Consider the following 17,827-nt stretch of genomic DNA (forward strand, 5'->3'; position numbering starts at 1 on the left):
AGGGTTTCGCCATGTTGGCCAGGCTGGTCTCGAACTCCTGACCTCAACTCATCTGCCCACCTCAGCCTCCTAAAGTGCTGGGATTACAGGTGTGAGCCACCGTGCTGGGCCTCATCTGTGTATTTTCATTTGAATCTGACAAGTATTAATACACTCCCAAAACCCCATTACACCAATTCAAAACTTATCAGCTCACATCCCATCTCTTTCCATTGAGTGCCCACCCTCTTCTCTCCCCACTAGGTTATTCTGAAGCAGCTCCAAGACAGCACATCGTTTCACCCACAAACATTTCCAATGATGTCCAAAGATACGAACTCTTCTTTTAAAGACCACAACCACGTGCCCACTTCGGCAGCACATGCACTAAAAGTGGAACAATACAGAGAAGATTCGCATGGCCGCTGTGCAAGGATGACAGGCAAATTCATCGCGCTCTCCACAAAAACAATTAAAGAACACAACCACTAAACACCACCACTCTTTCTTTTCTTTTTTCTTTTATTTTATTATTTTAAGACTGAGTCTCGTTCTGTCACACAGGTTGGAGTTCAGTGGCACGGTCTCGGCTCACTGCAACCTCCGTCTCCTGGGTTCAAGCGATTCTCCTGCCTCAGCCTCCCGAGTAGCTGGGATTACAGGTGCCTGCCACCATGCCTGGCTAATTTTTGTATTTTTAGTAGAGACGGGGTTTCGCCATGTTGGCCAGGCTGGTCTTGAACTCCTGACCTCATGATCCACCTGCCTAGGCCTCCCAAAGTGCTGGGATTATAGGCGTGAGCCACCGCACCCGGCACACTATCACACTTTAAAAAACAAATTCCTTATTATCGAATATCCACGGAGTGCTCAAATTCCCTAATTGTCTCATCATTTAAAAAATCTTTCTGTAAATCAGAATTGAAACAAAGTCCAATGCATTTGAATAGACTTTTTGGTTCTCTTTTTATTTTTAATGTAATTTACTTCAATTTAAATTTTTAGAAAACTTACTATTTTGGAAAATTTCAAGCATATGCAGTAGAATTATAAGCACTCCCCACTGACAGAGACTGTCCTCGACCACACTTGAGTCTGGCTCCTGGGTCCTCCTCTTCAACCAGGCCCTGACCTTGGCTTAGTCCTTGACCTACTTAGTCCAGTTTCAGCAAGACTCCTGCTGGTTGCTTCAGTGAAAACGCCCACCTTGGTATCTGATCTCCTTCAGCATCGGGTTAAATTCCTCCTCCCTCAGCCTCTACAGCTCATCACTCTGGCCTGCCTTCAGCAAGAACCCCTACCCTGGATGTCTCCTCATGGTAACTTTCCAACTCTGCTTCTTGGCTGTACATCCCCATGTCTTTGTTGTATTTGGAGTTGAGCTCAATCTCTCTCCCCTACTGCAAAACCCCATTACAGAGTCCTCTCCTGGAAAAGTCTGCCTTACCATCTTTAACAAGTGTCATAAAAACTTTTTCTTGGCTGGGCGCGGTGGCTCAGGCCTGTAATCCCAGCACTTTGGGAGGCCAACGTGGGTGGATCACCTGAGGTCAGGAGTTCGAGACCAGCCCAGCCAACACGGCGAAACCCCGTCTCTACTAAAAATACAAAAATTAGCCTGGCAGTAGTGGCGCGTGCCTGTAATCCCAGCTACTCGGGAGGCTGAGGCAAAGGCAGGAGAATCACTTGAGCCTGGAAGGAAGAGCTTGTGGTGAGCCAAGATCATGCCACTGCACTCCAGTCTGGGGGACAGAGTGAGACCCAGTCAAAAAAAAAAAAAAAAAAGAAAGAAAAGGAAAGTAAAACAATTCCATTTACAATAGCATCAACAAAAGAAAATACTGAGCAATAAATTTAACAAGAGATATAAAGCTTATACTCTGAAAACTGTAAAACATTGCCAGAAGAAATTAAAGACACCCTAAATAAATGAACAGCTATCCTGTGTTCATGGACTACATGACTTCATATGGTTAAGACAGCAATACTCGGCCAGGTGGAGTGGCTTATGCCTGTAATCCCAGCACTTTGGGAGGCCGAGGCGGGTGGATCACCTGAGGTCGGGAGTTCGAGACCAGCCTGACCAACATGGAGAAACCCCCTCTCTACTAAAAATACAAAATTAGCTGAGTGTGGTGGCACATGCTGTAATCCCAGCTACTCAGGAGGCTGAGGCAGGAGAATCGCTTGAACCCGGGAGGTGGAGGTTGTGGTGAGCTGAGATTGTGCCGTTGCACTCTAGCCTGGGCAACAAGAGTGAAACTCTGTCTCAAAATAAATAAAAGACAACAATACTCTCCAAACGGATTGAAAAACTCAATGCAATCCCCATGAAAATTCCAGCTAGTGTTTTTGCAGAAATTGACAACCTGATCCTAAAATTCAGAGGGAAACACAAAGGACCCAGATTGTTTGACCCAGGGTCAAACAATCTTTTAAAAAGAAGACCAAATTAGAGGATTAATACTTCCTGATTTCGAAACTTTAGGGCTACAGTGATGAAGACAGTGGGGCACTGTCAGAAGGACAGAGACCGGTGGGTCCACTCAGAGTCCGGAAATAAACCCACACACCTATGGGCAACTGATTTCAACAAGGATGTCAGACCATTCAATGGGGAAAGAACAGTCTTTTCAACAAGGGGTGCTGACTATCCACACGCATAGAATGAAGTTAGACCTCTTCCTCACATCAAATGCAAACATTAACTCAAAGTGGATCAAAGGCCTAAATGTAAGAGCCAAAGCTATAAAACTCTTAGAAAAAAACATAGGTATAAATCTTTATGACCCTGAATTAGATCATGGTTTTTGGGTTGGTTGGTTTGTTTAGGCTGGGTCTCACTCTGTCACACAGGCTGCAGTAAAGTGGCACAATCATAGTTCACTGCAGCCTTGAACTCCCAGGCTCCAGCAATCCTTCCACCTCAGCTTACCATAGCTGGGACTACATGTGCTCACCACAATGCCCAGCTGATTTTTAAATTTTTCGTCGAGTCACAGTCTCACTTCAATGCCAAGCCTGGTCTCAATCTCCTGGCCTCAAGTGATCCTCCTGCCTCAGCCTCCCAAAGTGCTGGGATCATAGGCAGATAATGGTTTTTAAAAACATACACACGCAAAGCACAAACAATCAAAGATAAAACACATAAATTGAACTCAGGTAAAAGAAATCAACTAAACACTTTTGTGCTTCAAAAGACACCATCAAGAAAGCAAAAAGACAATCCACAGATGGGGGTCTAGTATCCGGAATATACAAAAAACTCTTACAACTCAACAATAAAAAACAAATAATCCAATTAAAACCAGGTAAAGGGCCAGGTGGGGTGGCTCACACCTGTAATCCCAGCACTTTGAGAAGCCAAAGTGGGAGGATCACTTGAGCCCACAAGTTTGAGACCAGCCTGGGCAAGATGGGGAGACCCCATCTCTACCAAAAATTTAAAAAATTAGCTGGGCATGGTGACACACACCTATATTCCCAGCTACTCAGGAGGCTGAAGCGGGAGGGTGGCTTGAGCCCAGGAGTTTAAGGTTGCAGTGAGCTATGATGGGGTCACTGCACTCCAGCCTGGGCAACAAAGTGAGACCCTGTCTCTTTAAAAAAAAAAAAAGGTAAAGAATGTAAATAAACATTTCTTCAAAGATGAGATACAAATGGCCAATAAACACATGAAAAGATGCTTAGTATCACTAATCACTAGGTAAATGCAAATCAAATCTACAGTGAGTTACACTGAGTTACCACTTTACACCAACCAGAATGGCCATAATGAAAAAGACAGAAAATAAGTGTTGGCAAGAATGTGTAAAAAAAACTGGACTCCTTGTACAATGCTGGTGGGAATGTAAAATGGTAATGCTGCTTTAAAAAAGTTTGTTGGGGCCGGACAGGGTGGCTCACGCCTGTCCCAACACTTTGGGATGACTTGAGGTCAGGAGTTCGAGACCAGCCTGGCCAACATGGTGAAACCCCATCTCTACTAAAAATACAAAAATTAGCCAGGCGTGGTGGCGGGTGCCTGTAATCCCAGCTACTCGGGAGGCTGAGGCAGGAGGATCGCTTGAATCCAGGAGGCAGAGGTTGCAGGGAGCCGAGATCACACCACTGCACTCCAGCCTGAGCGACAAAGAGAGACTCCATCTCAAAAAAAAAAAAAAAAAAAAAAAAAAAGTCTGTTGGTTCTTCAGTAATTTCAACACGAAATTACCACAGGAGCCAGAAATTCCACTTCTAGCTATGTACCCAAAAGCACTGCAAAGAGGTATTCAGACAAATACTTATAAAGAAATACTTGTAGCCGCATTATTCACAATAGCCCAATGGTAGAAACAACCCAAATGTACATCAACAGACGAACGGATCAACGAATCCCAGATACACATGCAGCAGGGTGTTTTCAGCTGTGAAGGAATGAAGTGTTAACACAGCACAGTGTGGATGGATCTTGAAAACACCTGACATGAAAGAAGCCAGGCACAAAAGGAAAAATACTGCAGGATTCTGTTTACAGGAAATATCCAGAACAAGCAAATCCATGGAAATAGAAAGTAGATTAGTGGTTGCCAGGGGCTGGGGGAATGGAAAATGGGAACATTAAAAGAAAAACGTTAGCCGGGCACAGTGGCTCACGCCTGTAATCCCAGCACTTTGGGAGGCAGAGGCAGGCGGATCACCTAAGGTCGGGAGTTCGAGACCAGCCTGACCAACATGAAGAAACCCTGTCTCTACTAAAAATACAAAATTAGCCAGGCGTGGTGGTGCATGCCTATAATCCCAGCTACTAGGGAGGCTGAGGCAGGAGAATCGCTTGAACCTGGGAGGTGGAAGTTGCGGTGAGCCAAGATAGTGCCATTGCACTCCAGCCTGGGCAGCAAGAGTGAAACTCCATTTCAAAAAAAAAAGAAAAACTTTAGATAAATTAAATTTTGACAAAGTTTAACTGAGCAGAGTCATCTGAGAAGTGGGCAGCTCCCAGAACCAGAACAGGTCCAGAGCAAGTCTGAGGCTGCTGCGTGGTCAGACCACACTTACGGACAGAAAAAAAAAGTGACAAAAAATGAAAAAGACAAAAACAGAACAAAAAGAAAAGAAAAAAAGGAAAGTGATGTACAGAAAACAGCCACGCAATTTTGTGAAGTTGCAGCAACATTTAACGCTTGGGATATTTCACCATAAAAGTCTCCATTTCTGCCTTCATTAACAGATTCAGCAACCTGGGAGGTGTGGCCTGTGCACCACCCGCCTACTTAGAATTACATTCCCAGCTCACAGCCGGGATGGCAGGAGAGTGCGGAAGTGGCACATGGCAGACACAACCGGGGACAGCCCAGCTCCTCACCAGAGGGCAGGTACCGGAAATCAGCAAACACAATCTGACATGACGCAGAGCAAACACCGCATTAAACAGCTCCTGCGTTCCAAGGCCAGGTGCTTAGTTCATCTATGGAAACCTTACTTAAAACAACACAATTAGCTCAGATTGACTCATCCTACCTTAGATTCTACTCGCCGTGAATGGATGCACACAGCCTGCCATCGAGCCATGGAGGTACCACATTTCTCAAAAGCAAAAGCTAACCATTTTTCCATCAGGCACTTTGCTTTGTTCTGCTGGATTATCTGACATGATTATCTGACACAAGAAAGCAAGAGAGAAGAGAGCAGAGGGACAGAAAGGTGAGTGAGGACTGTAGGCCTAATGCCTTTCAACCTTTTTTTGGTTCTAATCTTTGAAAAAGATGTGGTCACGCTGATTGTTACCACAGTAACAATCTGACAAGATCATTTATCTAAAACAAAAACAAACAGAAAGGGCCCCTGGCACATGAGGGAGATGCCAGACCCCCTTGTTACCTCTGGGCCCCGACACGAATGTGCAAGAGCCGGATTTCTGCACCTGTCAGAGGCGGCTCACGTTATGAACCTGCTCCACAGTCCTGTGGATTCCTAACTCCGCTCCAGCGGAAACAAAGACTAGAAAAAGAACAGGAGGCAGGTCCCAATCCCACTGCGAAGGCCAGGCTCTCAGGACGAAAGCTGATCTCACCCCGTGCCCTCGCTCCCCCCATTCCCTCACCGCCCCATTTCACCTTGCTCTTAGAAAAGGGATAAAGAGAACAAACCTTACCCGACAGCAGGATTGTCCCGCCCTGGATTTTCTTTTGAAGTGGAGAATTTATTTTCTTCTCTCAAGCACTGCTATAAGTCACAAGAGAACAGGGTTACGCTGAGGACATTTCCATGTCATAATAAACAGAACTTCTGTGAAAACACTAGGATGAACCCCACCACGGCCTCCTGCATGTGGCCAGCGGGCAGACAGACACAACTCGGAGGACGGGGCCGGCCAGGCCCAGGCCACTCGCTCCCCGGCCCGCGGCTGCTGCCGTTACAGTTCAACCAAAGCCTGGCAGCAGCTGTCAACAGATTCCAGGTAACCAGTAACCAACCCTCCCAGGACGGACAAGCGTGCAGTCCCCACACCTAACTCCAGCTCCTTCTACACCCCACACACGACACAGGCAGCATGCTGGCAGCAGATCCAACCCTCCTGAAATTTGGCATAAATGCACCTTGTGTGAACACAAAGTACATATTTTTAAATTTATCTAAGTAAATGATCAAAAAAGCTTTTTATACTTGTAAAATATTCATTTAAAAAAGGTTCATCCAGGCGCAGTGGCTCACGCCTATAATCCCAGCACTATGGGAGGCTGAGGCGGGCGGATCACAAGGTCAGGAGTTTGAGACCAGCCTGGCCAACATAGTGAAACCCCATCTCTACTAAAAATACTAAAATTAGCTGGTCATGGTGGCGTGCACCTGTAGTCCCAGCTACTTGGGAGGCTGAGGCAGGAGAATAGATTGAACCCAGGAGGCAGAAGTTGTGGTGAGCTGAGATCGCGCCACTGAACTCCAGCCCGGGCAACAGAGTGAGACTCTGTCTCAAAAAAAAAAAAAAAGGCTGGGTGCGGTGGCTCACGCCTGTAATCCCAGCACTTTGGGAGGCTGAGGAGGATGGATCATGAGGTCAGGAAATCAAGACCATCCTGGCTAACACAGTGAAACCCCGTCTCTACTAAAAAATAGAAAAAATTAGCCAGGCGTGGTGGCGGGCACCTGTAGTCCTAGCTACTCAAGAGATTGAGGCAGAAGAATGGTGTGAACCCGGGAGGCGGAGCTTGCAGTGAGCCGAGATTGTGCCACTGCACTCCAGCCTGGGCGACAGAGCGAGACTCCATCTCAAAAACAAACAAACAAACAAAAAAGCTTCATGAGGCTGAGCGCAGTGGCTTACACTTGTAATCCCAGCACTTTGGGAGGCTGAGGCAGGAGGATCTCTTGAGCCTAGGAGTTCTAGACTAGCCTGGGCAACATAGGGAGATAGGGAGATCCCATCTCTACACAAATTAAAAAGAATTAGCCAGCGTGATGGTACACACCAGTAGTCCAGCTACTCAAGAGGCTGAGGTGGGAGGATCACTTGGTCCGAAGAGGTTGAGGCTGCAGTGAGCTATGATCACCACTGCACTCCAGCCTGGGCAATAAAGTGAGACCCTGTCTCAAAAAAAAAAAAGTTCATGAGTAAAAACAAAAATTAAGAATACAACATATTGAACACATTGAAGATTGTGAGTTTGAAAATGAAACATTAAGGCCAGGTGTGGTGATTCACGTCTGTAATCCTAGCACTTTGGGAGGCTGAGGCAGGGACTGCTTGGGGCAAGGAGTCCAAGATCAGCCAGAGCAACATAATGAGGCTTTGTTTCTACAAAAATAAAAACAAAAACATTAGGCCAAGTGCAGCGGCTCATACCTGTAATCCCAGCACTTTAGGAGGCTGAGGCGGGCGGATCACCTGAGGTCAGGAGTTCTAGACCAGCCTGGCCAACATGGTGAAATCCCGTTATCTACTAAAAATGCAAAATTAGCCGGGTGTGGTGGCGCACGACTGTAGTCCCAGCTACTCAGGAGGCTGAGACAGAAGAATCGCTAGAAACCGGGAGGCAGAGGTTGCAGTGAGCCAAGATTGTACCATTGCACTCCAGCCTGGGTGACAGGAGCAAAACTCCGTCTCAAAAAAAAAAAAAAAAAAATTAGCTGGGCATGGTAGCACATGCCTGTGGTCCCAGCTGCTGGAGAGGCTGAGGCGGAGGATCACTTGGGCCCAAGGGTTTGAGGATAGTAAACTATGATCACCACTGCACTCCCACCTGGGTGACACAGCAAGACTCTGTCTCTAAACAAAATTAATAACATAAATAAATACAAATGAAACATTCGCAGTAAATAAAAGGTTGGAATCTGGTCTTTGCCCTGTCTTCTCTGATTTTTCTGCTTTGGCTCCTTCACTTTGAGCTTCTTTGCATTTTCCAGCCTTATCTGCCCAGTACTCTCTCTCTTCCTTTAATCAAAGAAATACGCTCCTGTAACTCCAAAAAAGAAACGGCAACACCAGTGCCAAAATGATGTTTTTGACAAGAAGAAACATAAACTTCCCAGGAAAGCAGGGACATCACGCCCCTCCCATTCCTCCCCTGTTCTGATCCTGGGCTGTGGTTCAGACACGACCTACAGCCCAGACAGCTCCTCCTACCCCATTCTCTACCCGTGTAGTGATGAGGTTAGACACGAATGTTACAAAAGCTGGGCAAGCAGGTGAAGCACCCCCAGCAACAAAATCCATCATCATAAACATGCAAAGGCCACTGCTTCCCAAAAGTATTTGCTACCTCTTGAGAGCAACTTTATCATCCACTGGCAACTGCTTCAAATTGGGCCCCTGACTCTCCCGTCACCTATCTGCAACTGAGTGTCCCCACCCGCAAGAAAACACACATGTCCCGAGGGCCCTGAGGTGAGCGGCAGGACCGTTCCACAGAGGTGAGCCTGGACCCAGGCAGCAGGGACACTGCTGCACCTGTGGCTGGAGCGACACCGAAAACACAGCAGCAGCTGAGAGGGTAGGAGAGGCAACTGGTCACGAGCCTCTGTTGGCTCCAACCACCAATGGATAGTGCTTATTCCTGACGCCATTACTACGCAACTCGGCTCACTAGAAAGTTTCCATTAGCCGGTCTGGAGCATATTCCTGGGGGTAATATGCCATCATGTTCATGTTTTTCAAATCACTATTAAGTAAAGCTTTTTCTTTTTTCTTTTTTTTTTTTTTTAGAGACAGGGTCTCACTATGTTGCCCAGGCTGGTCTCAAACCCTGAGCTCAAACGATCCTCCTGCCTCAGTCTCCCAAAGTGCTGGGATGATAGGTGTGAGCCCCCGCACCGGCCCTTAAGTAGACTACTTTGAATGCTGCATAGAGACTCCTGAAAATAGCCTGTTCGTGGGTTTTAGCTGGGAACTTACGGCTTTAGATGCGTCAGACCAAAAGAAAAAGAAAAACAGCTGCAAACCTGAGGTGTTACAAGGTGGCCGCCAGCAAAGTGATCCAGGAGAAGGGAAGCAGGTCACCGCGCCAGGAAAAGAGAAGGGCAGGGAAAAGGCCAGCTCCATGAAGAAAGGCCCTGGGGCAAAGCGCATCCAAAGCCGTCACTCTGGGGCAGAAGACAGAGCGGGATCCCATCAGCGACGGCCGTTTCCAGACCCTCCTCCTAGGCAGCCAGAGCGGCACCGCTGGTCAGGTGCAAGGCCCAGGCAGTAAGTAGGAGCCAAGGGAGCGATGAGGAGGGGTGGGGCAGCGAGGGGAGAGGACACCGAGGGGAGGGGCTGTGGAGGGGGAGGGGTCAGCGAAGGGGGAAGAGAACAAGGGGGCCTGCAGGGGGGACACCGAAGGAGGGCCCACGGAGGTGGAGGAAACACTGAGGGGTGAAGCACATGGAGGGGGGACACGGAGGAGGGGCGCGTGGAGGAGGAGGAGACACGTTGGTGGCGTGGTGCGCGGAGAGGGAGGTACACGGAGGAGTCGCGGAGCGGCGTGGGATGTGGGAGGTCGTCACCAAGAGCGCGACCTGGGTCACCCACAGCAAGAGGGCCACTGAGGGCGCCGCCTGACCCCTCCCTCCTGGCGGCCCCACGCCCTCAGGCCGAGTCCCACCTCCTCTGCAGCTCTTCCAGGACCCACGCGGAGCCGCTCCACCACGGCTCCACCGGACCCCGCTTCCCCGAGGTCTGCACTTCCCCGAGGTCTGCGTCTCCACGCTGCGAAGGCCCCGAGCCCGCGCATGCGCAGCCGCCGCCACGTGCCTGCCTTGACGCCGCGGGTGCTGCCGGGAAGGGGGCGGGCTGTGCGGGCGCAGGAGAGGCCCACGCGGTGGCCACGCGGAGCGTCTGGTGGCTGCGCTCGGTTGAACCCCTGGGCTCGCGCGCTCCGTGGGTCGCGGTGCTGACGGGCACCCTGGAGGTGGGTGGGAGGCGGCCGGCCGGGGTGGAGGGGCGTTCCTGGGCCGCCGTGCTGTTGGTTTCCGCGACGTGGTGGAGCCTCGCCAGTCCCTGCAGCGCTTTTGCGACTCTGAAGATAAAAAGGATCGTATTTTGAGAAAAGCTCACGGAGCAAGGAGCTCAAGGAGCAAGGCCTGAGGTGCAAGCTGTCACCGGGTCGCATCTGCTTAGCAGCCTGCACGTTGCTAGCGAGAGCCTCCACTCAGCTTGAACATAGTGCTTGGGAGGAGGAGGGCCGCCAGGCCACACCCGTGGGGTGCAGGATGCGCCATGTCGGGGTCTGTGGGTCTGGGGTGACGTGAGATCCCAGAGGCTGAGTCTGGAAAATTGAGCGGATGTGGCCACGGTAGCAGAATGGACGAAGGCCCCCAGGCCGAGAGGGAGCCCTGTGTACAAGGGCACGGCAAGTGGCCACGGGTGGCCAGCGTGGAGCACGGCTCCCTCCAAAGCAGGCTCTTCCTGCAGGTATTTTATCCGGGAGGTGGACTCAGGAAGCACAAGTAAGGGAGTAGGGAAGTACACGTGTTGGGGAGCAGGTGAGAGCTGGGGCCCCTGGACTAGTCCTCCTAGAGGCCTCTGGGAGAGCACAGGACACAGTTCCGAGTGGGTTTGCTCTGGTTTCCAGGGGCCATCCTTGCCGCCCCCACCTCTGCCAACTGCACTTCCAGCAGGCCCGGGGCATAGGCCAGCACCCCTAAGCACTGAGAAAAGCCCTCAAGCAGGAAGCTGCAGGTGCGGGGGGTGGGGGGCGTTGGGGTGCATGGGAAAGGCAGGGTGCTGAGAGCGTCAGCCGCACTACATGTGTGTGCGTGTTGGGGCTGGGGAAGGGCCGGCGCATGTGGACACGATGGTGCGGGCACCGGGGAGCACCACCCGCACATGATCCCCTGTATGTTGCAGAGAGATGATGGCACCAGTGGGCACACTGCTCGCAGGTCAGGAGGAAACGGCTTGCTCAGGCCAGAGACAGCAGGAGCCTAAACCGCAGGCCTGCAGAGGTTGAGGGGAGGTGTCTGGTAATTAGTAGGGTGTGGAAATGAGAATGAGCGAGTTGAGGATGGTGCCCAGGCTTCTAGTTTGGGTGGTCCTGTGAGTGGCGCTGTCTTCTGGCCCTAAAGCCCTGTCACGGTAAGGAGAACTGCCTGGAAAACGTACACTTGGGGAAGACAGAGGAGGTTATTACAAACACTCCTTCACTTTACAACTTGGCTATTCTGTGATAAGTTTTAGTGCATTTATTTCAGGTTATTAAAGATGCCATGTTACTGCCTTCTTAACAAATGGACGTAGGCAGATAGCTGTTTTCCTGTTGTGGTGAGTAATGGCCAAGCGAGGCAGCCATCTGTGGAGCAGGCACCGCAGAACCTTTGCATGCAGATGGCATCTCCTCCACAGTGGCGCCGGGGTTGCTAGAGCCACACAGACGCTGAGCTCATTTTACTCAGAAAGCTACAGAAACAATAACCAAAAAAGGATACTATGAAGGCAACATAGATCATATGCTTTTTAAAAAGCCTGTCGTCAGCATCAGTGACAGCACCATTACCGCTCAGTCACCGAGATTAAAAATTAGTCACACGTGGAAAATAGAAACAGGTTTTCCGGGAGAAGAAGGCTTTGAGTCCACTGAATAACGCCCCCTCTTTTGCTTGGTAAATAGATGATCCATATTTCCTGATGATGTACGTTTTCGAGGGTAGCTATGCCTAGGTGGTCTCAGATTTGGGGAAAAAGCCTTGGCCTCAGTTGACTGTCTGGGAAGGGCTCAAAAACTATAAATTGTATCCAAAAATGGCTGACAACAAGGTATTCAAGGTATTCAGTAATGACATCAGAGGCTCCATCCAGACTGAATCTAGATTAGGTCGCAAATGATTAACAGTCCTTGGAATTAAGAACTTTTATCTTGGCCGGGTGTGGTCAGTAATCCCAGCACTTTGGGAGACGGAGGCGGGCGGATCACTAGAAGCCAGGAGTTTGAGACCAGCCTGGGCAACATGGTGAGACCCTGTCTCTACTAAAAATACAAAAATTAGCTAGGTGTGGTGGCGGGTGCCTGTGATCCCAGCTGCTCAGGAGGCTGAGGCAGGAGAATCTCTTGAGCCCAGGAGACGGAGGTTGCTGTGAGCTAAGATCACAACACTGCACTCCAGTCTGGATGACAGAGCAAGACTCTGTCTCTTTTTTTGTTTGTTTGTTTGTTTGTTTTTGAGACGGAGTCTCGTTCTGTCGCCAGGCTGGAGTGCAGTGGCGTGATCTCGGCTCACTGCAATCTCTGCCTCCCGGGTTCAAGTGATTCCCCTGCCTCAGCCTCCCAAGTAGCTGAGATTACAGGCACCCACCACCACACCCAGCTAATTTTTTGTATTTCAGTAGAGATGGAGTTTCACCACGTTGGCCAGGATGGTCTCGATCTCCTGATCTCGTGATTTCTGCCCGCCTCAGCCTCCCAAAGTGCTGGGATTACAGGCGTGAGCCACGATGCCCGGCCGCAAGACTCCGTCTCAAAATAAAATAAAATATTTTTAAAAAAGAACTTTTTTCTTGTGTGCATCACAATACTTCAGTGAGACACAAACCTCATCCGAGCCACCACGGGCTGGCCTTTGCCCCTCTTCTTCCCTTTAAGTCCTGGTCCAGCCCAGCCTTCGGTCTTCTGAGCCTCCATGTACCTCGGCTGGGCCCCGGCCCCTGTCCTTAGCCCGTCCTGCCCGCTTCCCCTCCCTGGCCACTCTGGGCAGAGGCCTTGCTTCCTGTGTCACTGACACCTGGGGACAATCCACAGAGGCACCCCACACTCCCAACACAGCATCTGTCCCACCTGTGCCCCCCACCCACCAAACCTCTGCTCCCCTCCATCTTCTCTCCTGTTACTGTGGTTGAACCCTTCAGGCCCCCTATTAAATGCCAGCCACCCATCAGCCCTCCCCTGGCCCCACAAACAGTACTGCACCTGTCCTCAGAATTCAGGTGTGCCCACTCCCTATGGCCGTCTCTGCTCTTCTGGCTCACTTTAATCTGCATTGAAGCACTCTCATTCTTTGGCTGGGCGCAGTGGCTCATGCCTGTAATCTCAACACTTTGACGAGACTGGCAGATCACTTGAGCCCAGGAGTTCGAGACCAGCCTGGGCAACATGGGGAGACCCTGTTTCTACAAAAAATATAAAAATGAGCCAGGCATGGTGGCACACACCTGTAATCCCAGCTGCTTGGGAGGCTGAGGCAGGAGGATTGTTTGAGCCCAGGAGTTCAAGATTGCAGTGAGTTGTGATCACACCACTGCACTCCAGCCTGGGCAACAGAATGAGACAGCCTGTCTCAAAAAGAAAAGGTCTCACTCTCAAAGCCCTCTGAGACCACTTCCAACACGGTCTCCACCAGCCTCCTCCACTCTTGGCAGCCTGGTCTTGCTGTCAATGGCGCAAGATGGCGCATGTGTTGGTCACTGGCTTCCCTTGGAACTGGTTCCTCCCTGGGCTCCTGGGGGCCACCTGACCCTGTTTCTGTTGCCCTCCTCCTTGGGCCCACTGTCGTGAACTGTCCTGGCACTCTGTCCCCAGCAACTGTATAGCAAAGACGTCTACAGTGTGGACCTTGGCCTCCAGCCTGGCCCCTGAGCTGAAGACTCGGCAGCCTTCAGGATCCTTTCCCTGAGCTGTGTGACAGAAGCTCCAGCCCAGCATCCCAAACCCAAGGCTCTGCCTGCCGAAACCTCCTCCTCCCAAACCGTCCCCATATGATGGTCACACCAGCCATCTCTGAGCTGCCAAGGCCAAAATAGTGTCTGAGTCCTCTACACCTCTTCCTCCCACCGCCCCGTGGAGCCCACCAGCAACCCTCACACACGTTCCAGTTTCACCGCTCTATGGCGGTGGGCTCTGCGCTAGGCTGCACCACAGAAGGCCATGGGTGGCTTCAGTTGTATAAAACACACCACAGGTGCATCCAGCTGCCGGGATCAGTGCTGGTAAGTGCCCACTGCAGACACCCAATGTGCTGTGCCTGGGGCACCCTCACCAAGGCACTGTCCTAAGAATGAAACCGGCAACCAGAAGAAAGCCCACAGCAGGCCACTCTGCCACATTCCGAGGACAATCATGTGTTCCCCTTCCCCATATCCTTTTCCTTTTATTTGCTAGAAAAGTGCAGTTCTCCAGAAGCCAGCAGGCCAACCATGGGCATCTCCCTCCCTCCCCAAGCACACTCAGCACCTCAGCACCCGGGAGGGACATGAGCACACACAGCCCGGGAAGGTCCCAGAGCAGGCTGGTGCTCCCTGCTTACGGAGGCCCCACCACCAGGGCCTGGCAGGGCACCCAGAAGATGAGGGCTTTAAAGAGCTCTCTCTGTCCACACGTGGCTCCTTCTACCATGCTCCCAGCAAGCTAATGTTCTCAGTGGCTCTTTTTTTTAAACGACTCTTATTTTCAAATAAGAATAAATATGCGTGTCTGTTCTCTGGGGCTTTAGGCAGCCCCGAGCTGACCCTGTGACTGGGGAGGGATTGATGGCCCCATCTCACCAGGAAGCCAGGTGCATCTTTTACTAAAGGTGGTTTCTGAATGATGAATGGCTTTCTCATGAACACAACATTGTTGATTGTATTTACAAACAATTCATTTTCACGTTCTGTTGATTCTGCCCCAGCCGTCCCTCGTGACGCCTCCACAGATGATGCATCGGTGGCTATTACCACCATTGATGAAGGCTTCCTGGTCGCCCCGTGGTACCTGTTACTCCATTCATCACAGATGAGCAGCTCGCGTGCAGCGGGACAGCATGTTCTCTTCGGGCCTTGCGGTTATTTATCCTTGAATTTGTGTGGGTTTGTGCACCTCTAAATACAGGTGCAAACCCATACTCCAAGATCTTAATAGGCCGCAACAGTGGCCAAAATACACAGCCAGTTAAATTCTTTGGGTTAAATTCTTCCACTCCACATTCTAAAAAAAATACTGACGTGCATAAACAGTGTCACCAACCTCCACTAATTAAGGCTTCCAACCAGAAGGAAAGCTGAAGTAAGTACCAGCGATCGGCATCAAATCATCAGCTTTTAGGGCTGACCTAAAAGACCCCAAGCCTGAATGCCCCAGCACCCACTGGGCAAGGGGCAGCCAGTCCCCAGCATGGCCTAATCCAGGCCAAGCAGGAAATTTCTGGAATCAGCCGCTTTTTCCATATTTTTCTATCTAGACCCCCTCCTCCCGGCTGCCTCTCTGGTTCAGTGGTGGCGTTCCCCTGAGCTTGACCGGGCTCTGCAGACGGGCTGGCATGCATGGAAGAAGCTGGCGCTGTGAGGAGTCCTGGCTTCCCGCTCACAGCCACTGGGCCTTGGGTGAGTCAGTCAGTCTCTCCAGACCTTGGGGTCTTCTCCCAGGACATGTGGAGGCTCAGAAAGGAGCCCAGGTTCCTGCCCATCTGGAAAATCTGCATGTTCCTGGTTGCAGCAAGAGCCTGCCAGGCTCACACTTGCAAAGTACTGGTCCATATAAAAGCATAAAGCAGGCCAGGCACAGCGGTTCACACCTGTAATCCCAGAACTTTGGGAGGCCAAGGTGGGCCAATTGCTTGAGCCCAGAGTTTGAGACAAGCCTGGGCAACATAGCGAGACCCCATCTCTACAAAAAATACAAAAATTATCTGGATGTGGTGGTGCATGCAAGCAGTCCCTGCTACTTGGGAGACTGAGGTGGGAGGATTGTCTGAGCCTGGGAGGTTGAGGCTGCAGTGAAGTGAGCCGTGATCACACCACTGCACTCCAGCCTGGGCGACAGAGGGTGACCCTATCTCAAAAAAAAAGAAAAAAAAAGGCCAATCACAGTGGCTCACACCTATAATCCCAACACTTTGGGAGGCCAAGGCAGGCAGATCACTGGAGCTCAGAAGTTCAAGACCAGCCTAGGCAACAGGACGAAACCCTGTCTCAATTTTTTTTTAAATAAATTACAAAAGAAAAAAACAAGCATAAAGCAGCCCCATCAGCAATTATCAACTCATCTGCAAAAGGTCCCTGCGCTCACTGCCGTGCCCCTCCCGCCGCTGTCCATTTCCCTGCCTGTCACACCAAAATTCTCCTCTACTTTCTCACCTCCCATCCTTTCATTTTTCCCCCTAAATTTTTAAACTTCAGAAGTGCACAATACACATGTAACAAACCCACACATGTACCTCCAAATCTAAAATAATTTTAAAAAACAAAAAGGAAACTCTAAATTTTTTTAAGTGCAGTGATACATTCTTGCTGTGCCAAATCCAGTAATAAGAAGCATGCAAAGAAAAAGGCAGCACCACCCCCCTCCAACACACACACACACACGCACACACACGCACACACGCACACACTCCAGCCTGGGCAACAAGAGCAAGACTCCATCTCAATAAATAAATAAATAAAATAATAATTGAATATTTTCCTTTAGGAAACAACACCCTGCAGGGAGGGGAAGTCTTATGACCCTCAAAGTTTGAGAGCTGCTCTTAACCTCCCAATGGCCTCTATCTGCTGAACCAAGAAGCCTGCAAAACAAATATGTAAGAACTGGATACAATTTCAGTCACACATGCTTGCTGACGGTCACTGATATGGTAATGCCTCCTGTACACATAGCCGACTCTGAAGACTGCTAGGAGGGTTTGGGTCTCTGCTGTACAGGACCTTGGCAGCCTGCAAGGAGATGACTCACATGGAAGTCCCCACGCAAGTGCACCCAGTGTGAACTCTGGAAGCATCAGCCCATGCTCAGGCCCACAGGTAAGATGGCCAGGAGCCCCTGCCCTTGAGGAAACTTGGACCACAGAGCTGCTGGCGAAGGGGGCGCGTGAAGGTCTCATGTAGCCTGTGTGATTCAGGCAGAAGTGAGAAGGACAGGTGGGAACCCACTAGGTGGACGACAAGCTGAAGGGCTCCCAGGGAGCAGACACTTCAAGGGCCCCAAAAGGCCAGGAGAAAGAAAAAAAAAAAAGCCAGGTGTGGTGGCTCATCCCTGTAATCCCAGCACTTTTGGGAGGTTGAGGCAGACGAATTGCTTGAGCCCAGAAGTTTGAGACCAGCCTGGGCAATGTGGCGAAACCTTGTCTCTACAAAATATACAAAAATTAGCTGGGTGTGGTGGTGCAAGCCTGTAGTCCCAGCTATTCAGGAGGCTGAGGTGGGAGGATCACATGAGCCCAGGAGGTGGAGGTTGCAGTGAGCTGTGATCGTACCACTGCACTCCGGCCTGGGAAACAGAGTGAGACCCTGTCTCAAAAGGCCAGGAGTGGAGGACAGGCCCTGGCCAGGAGGTTTGGTGTGGCTGGCAGGGGCCTTATGAGAAGGCTGTTGCTGGGAGGGGCCTGCTGCAGATGGCTGAGGCAGACCACGGAGCTTAGCCTTCAGGATTTAGATCTGGGGATGACAGGCTCATGTGTGCTTGTTGCGGAGCCGGGAGCACAGGCACCAGAA

At 50.5% G+C, this 17,827-nt stretch overlaps 1 non-coding gene across 1 annotated transcript; it reads left to right on the top strand.

Annotated features, from left to right (window-relative positions):
- Window positions 1-342: 342 nt before the first annotated feature.
- LOC129043270 (U6 spliceosomal RNA) lies at window positions 343-449 on the top strand. Its single transcript, XR_008504369.1, has one exon. It is a non-coding gene; the product is annotated as a U6 spliceosomal RNA (small nuclear RNA).
- Window positions 450-17,827: the final 17,378 nt, after the last annotated feature.

The sequence above is a fragment of the Pongo pygmaeus genome, chromosome 7 (assembly GCF_028885625.2).
Source record: "Pongo pygmaeus isolate AG05252 chromosome 7, NHGRI_mPonPyg2-v2.0_pri, whole genome shotgun sequence".
In the NCBI taxonomy this organism is placed as follows: domain Eukaryota; kingdom Metazoa; phylum Chordata; class Mammalia; order Primates; family Hominidae; genus Pongo; species Pongo pygmaeus.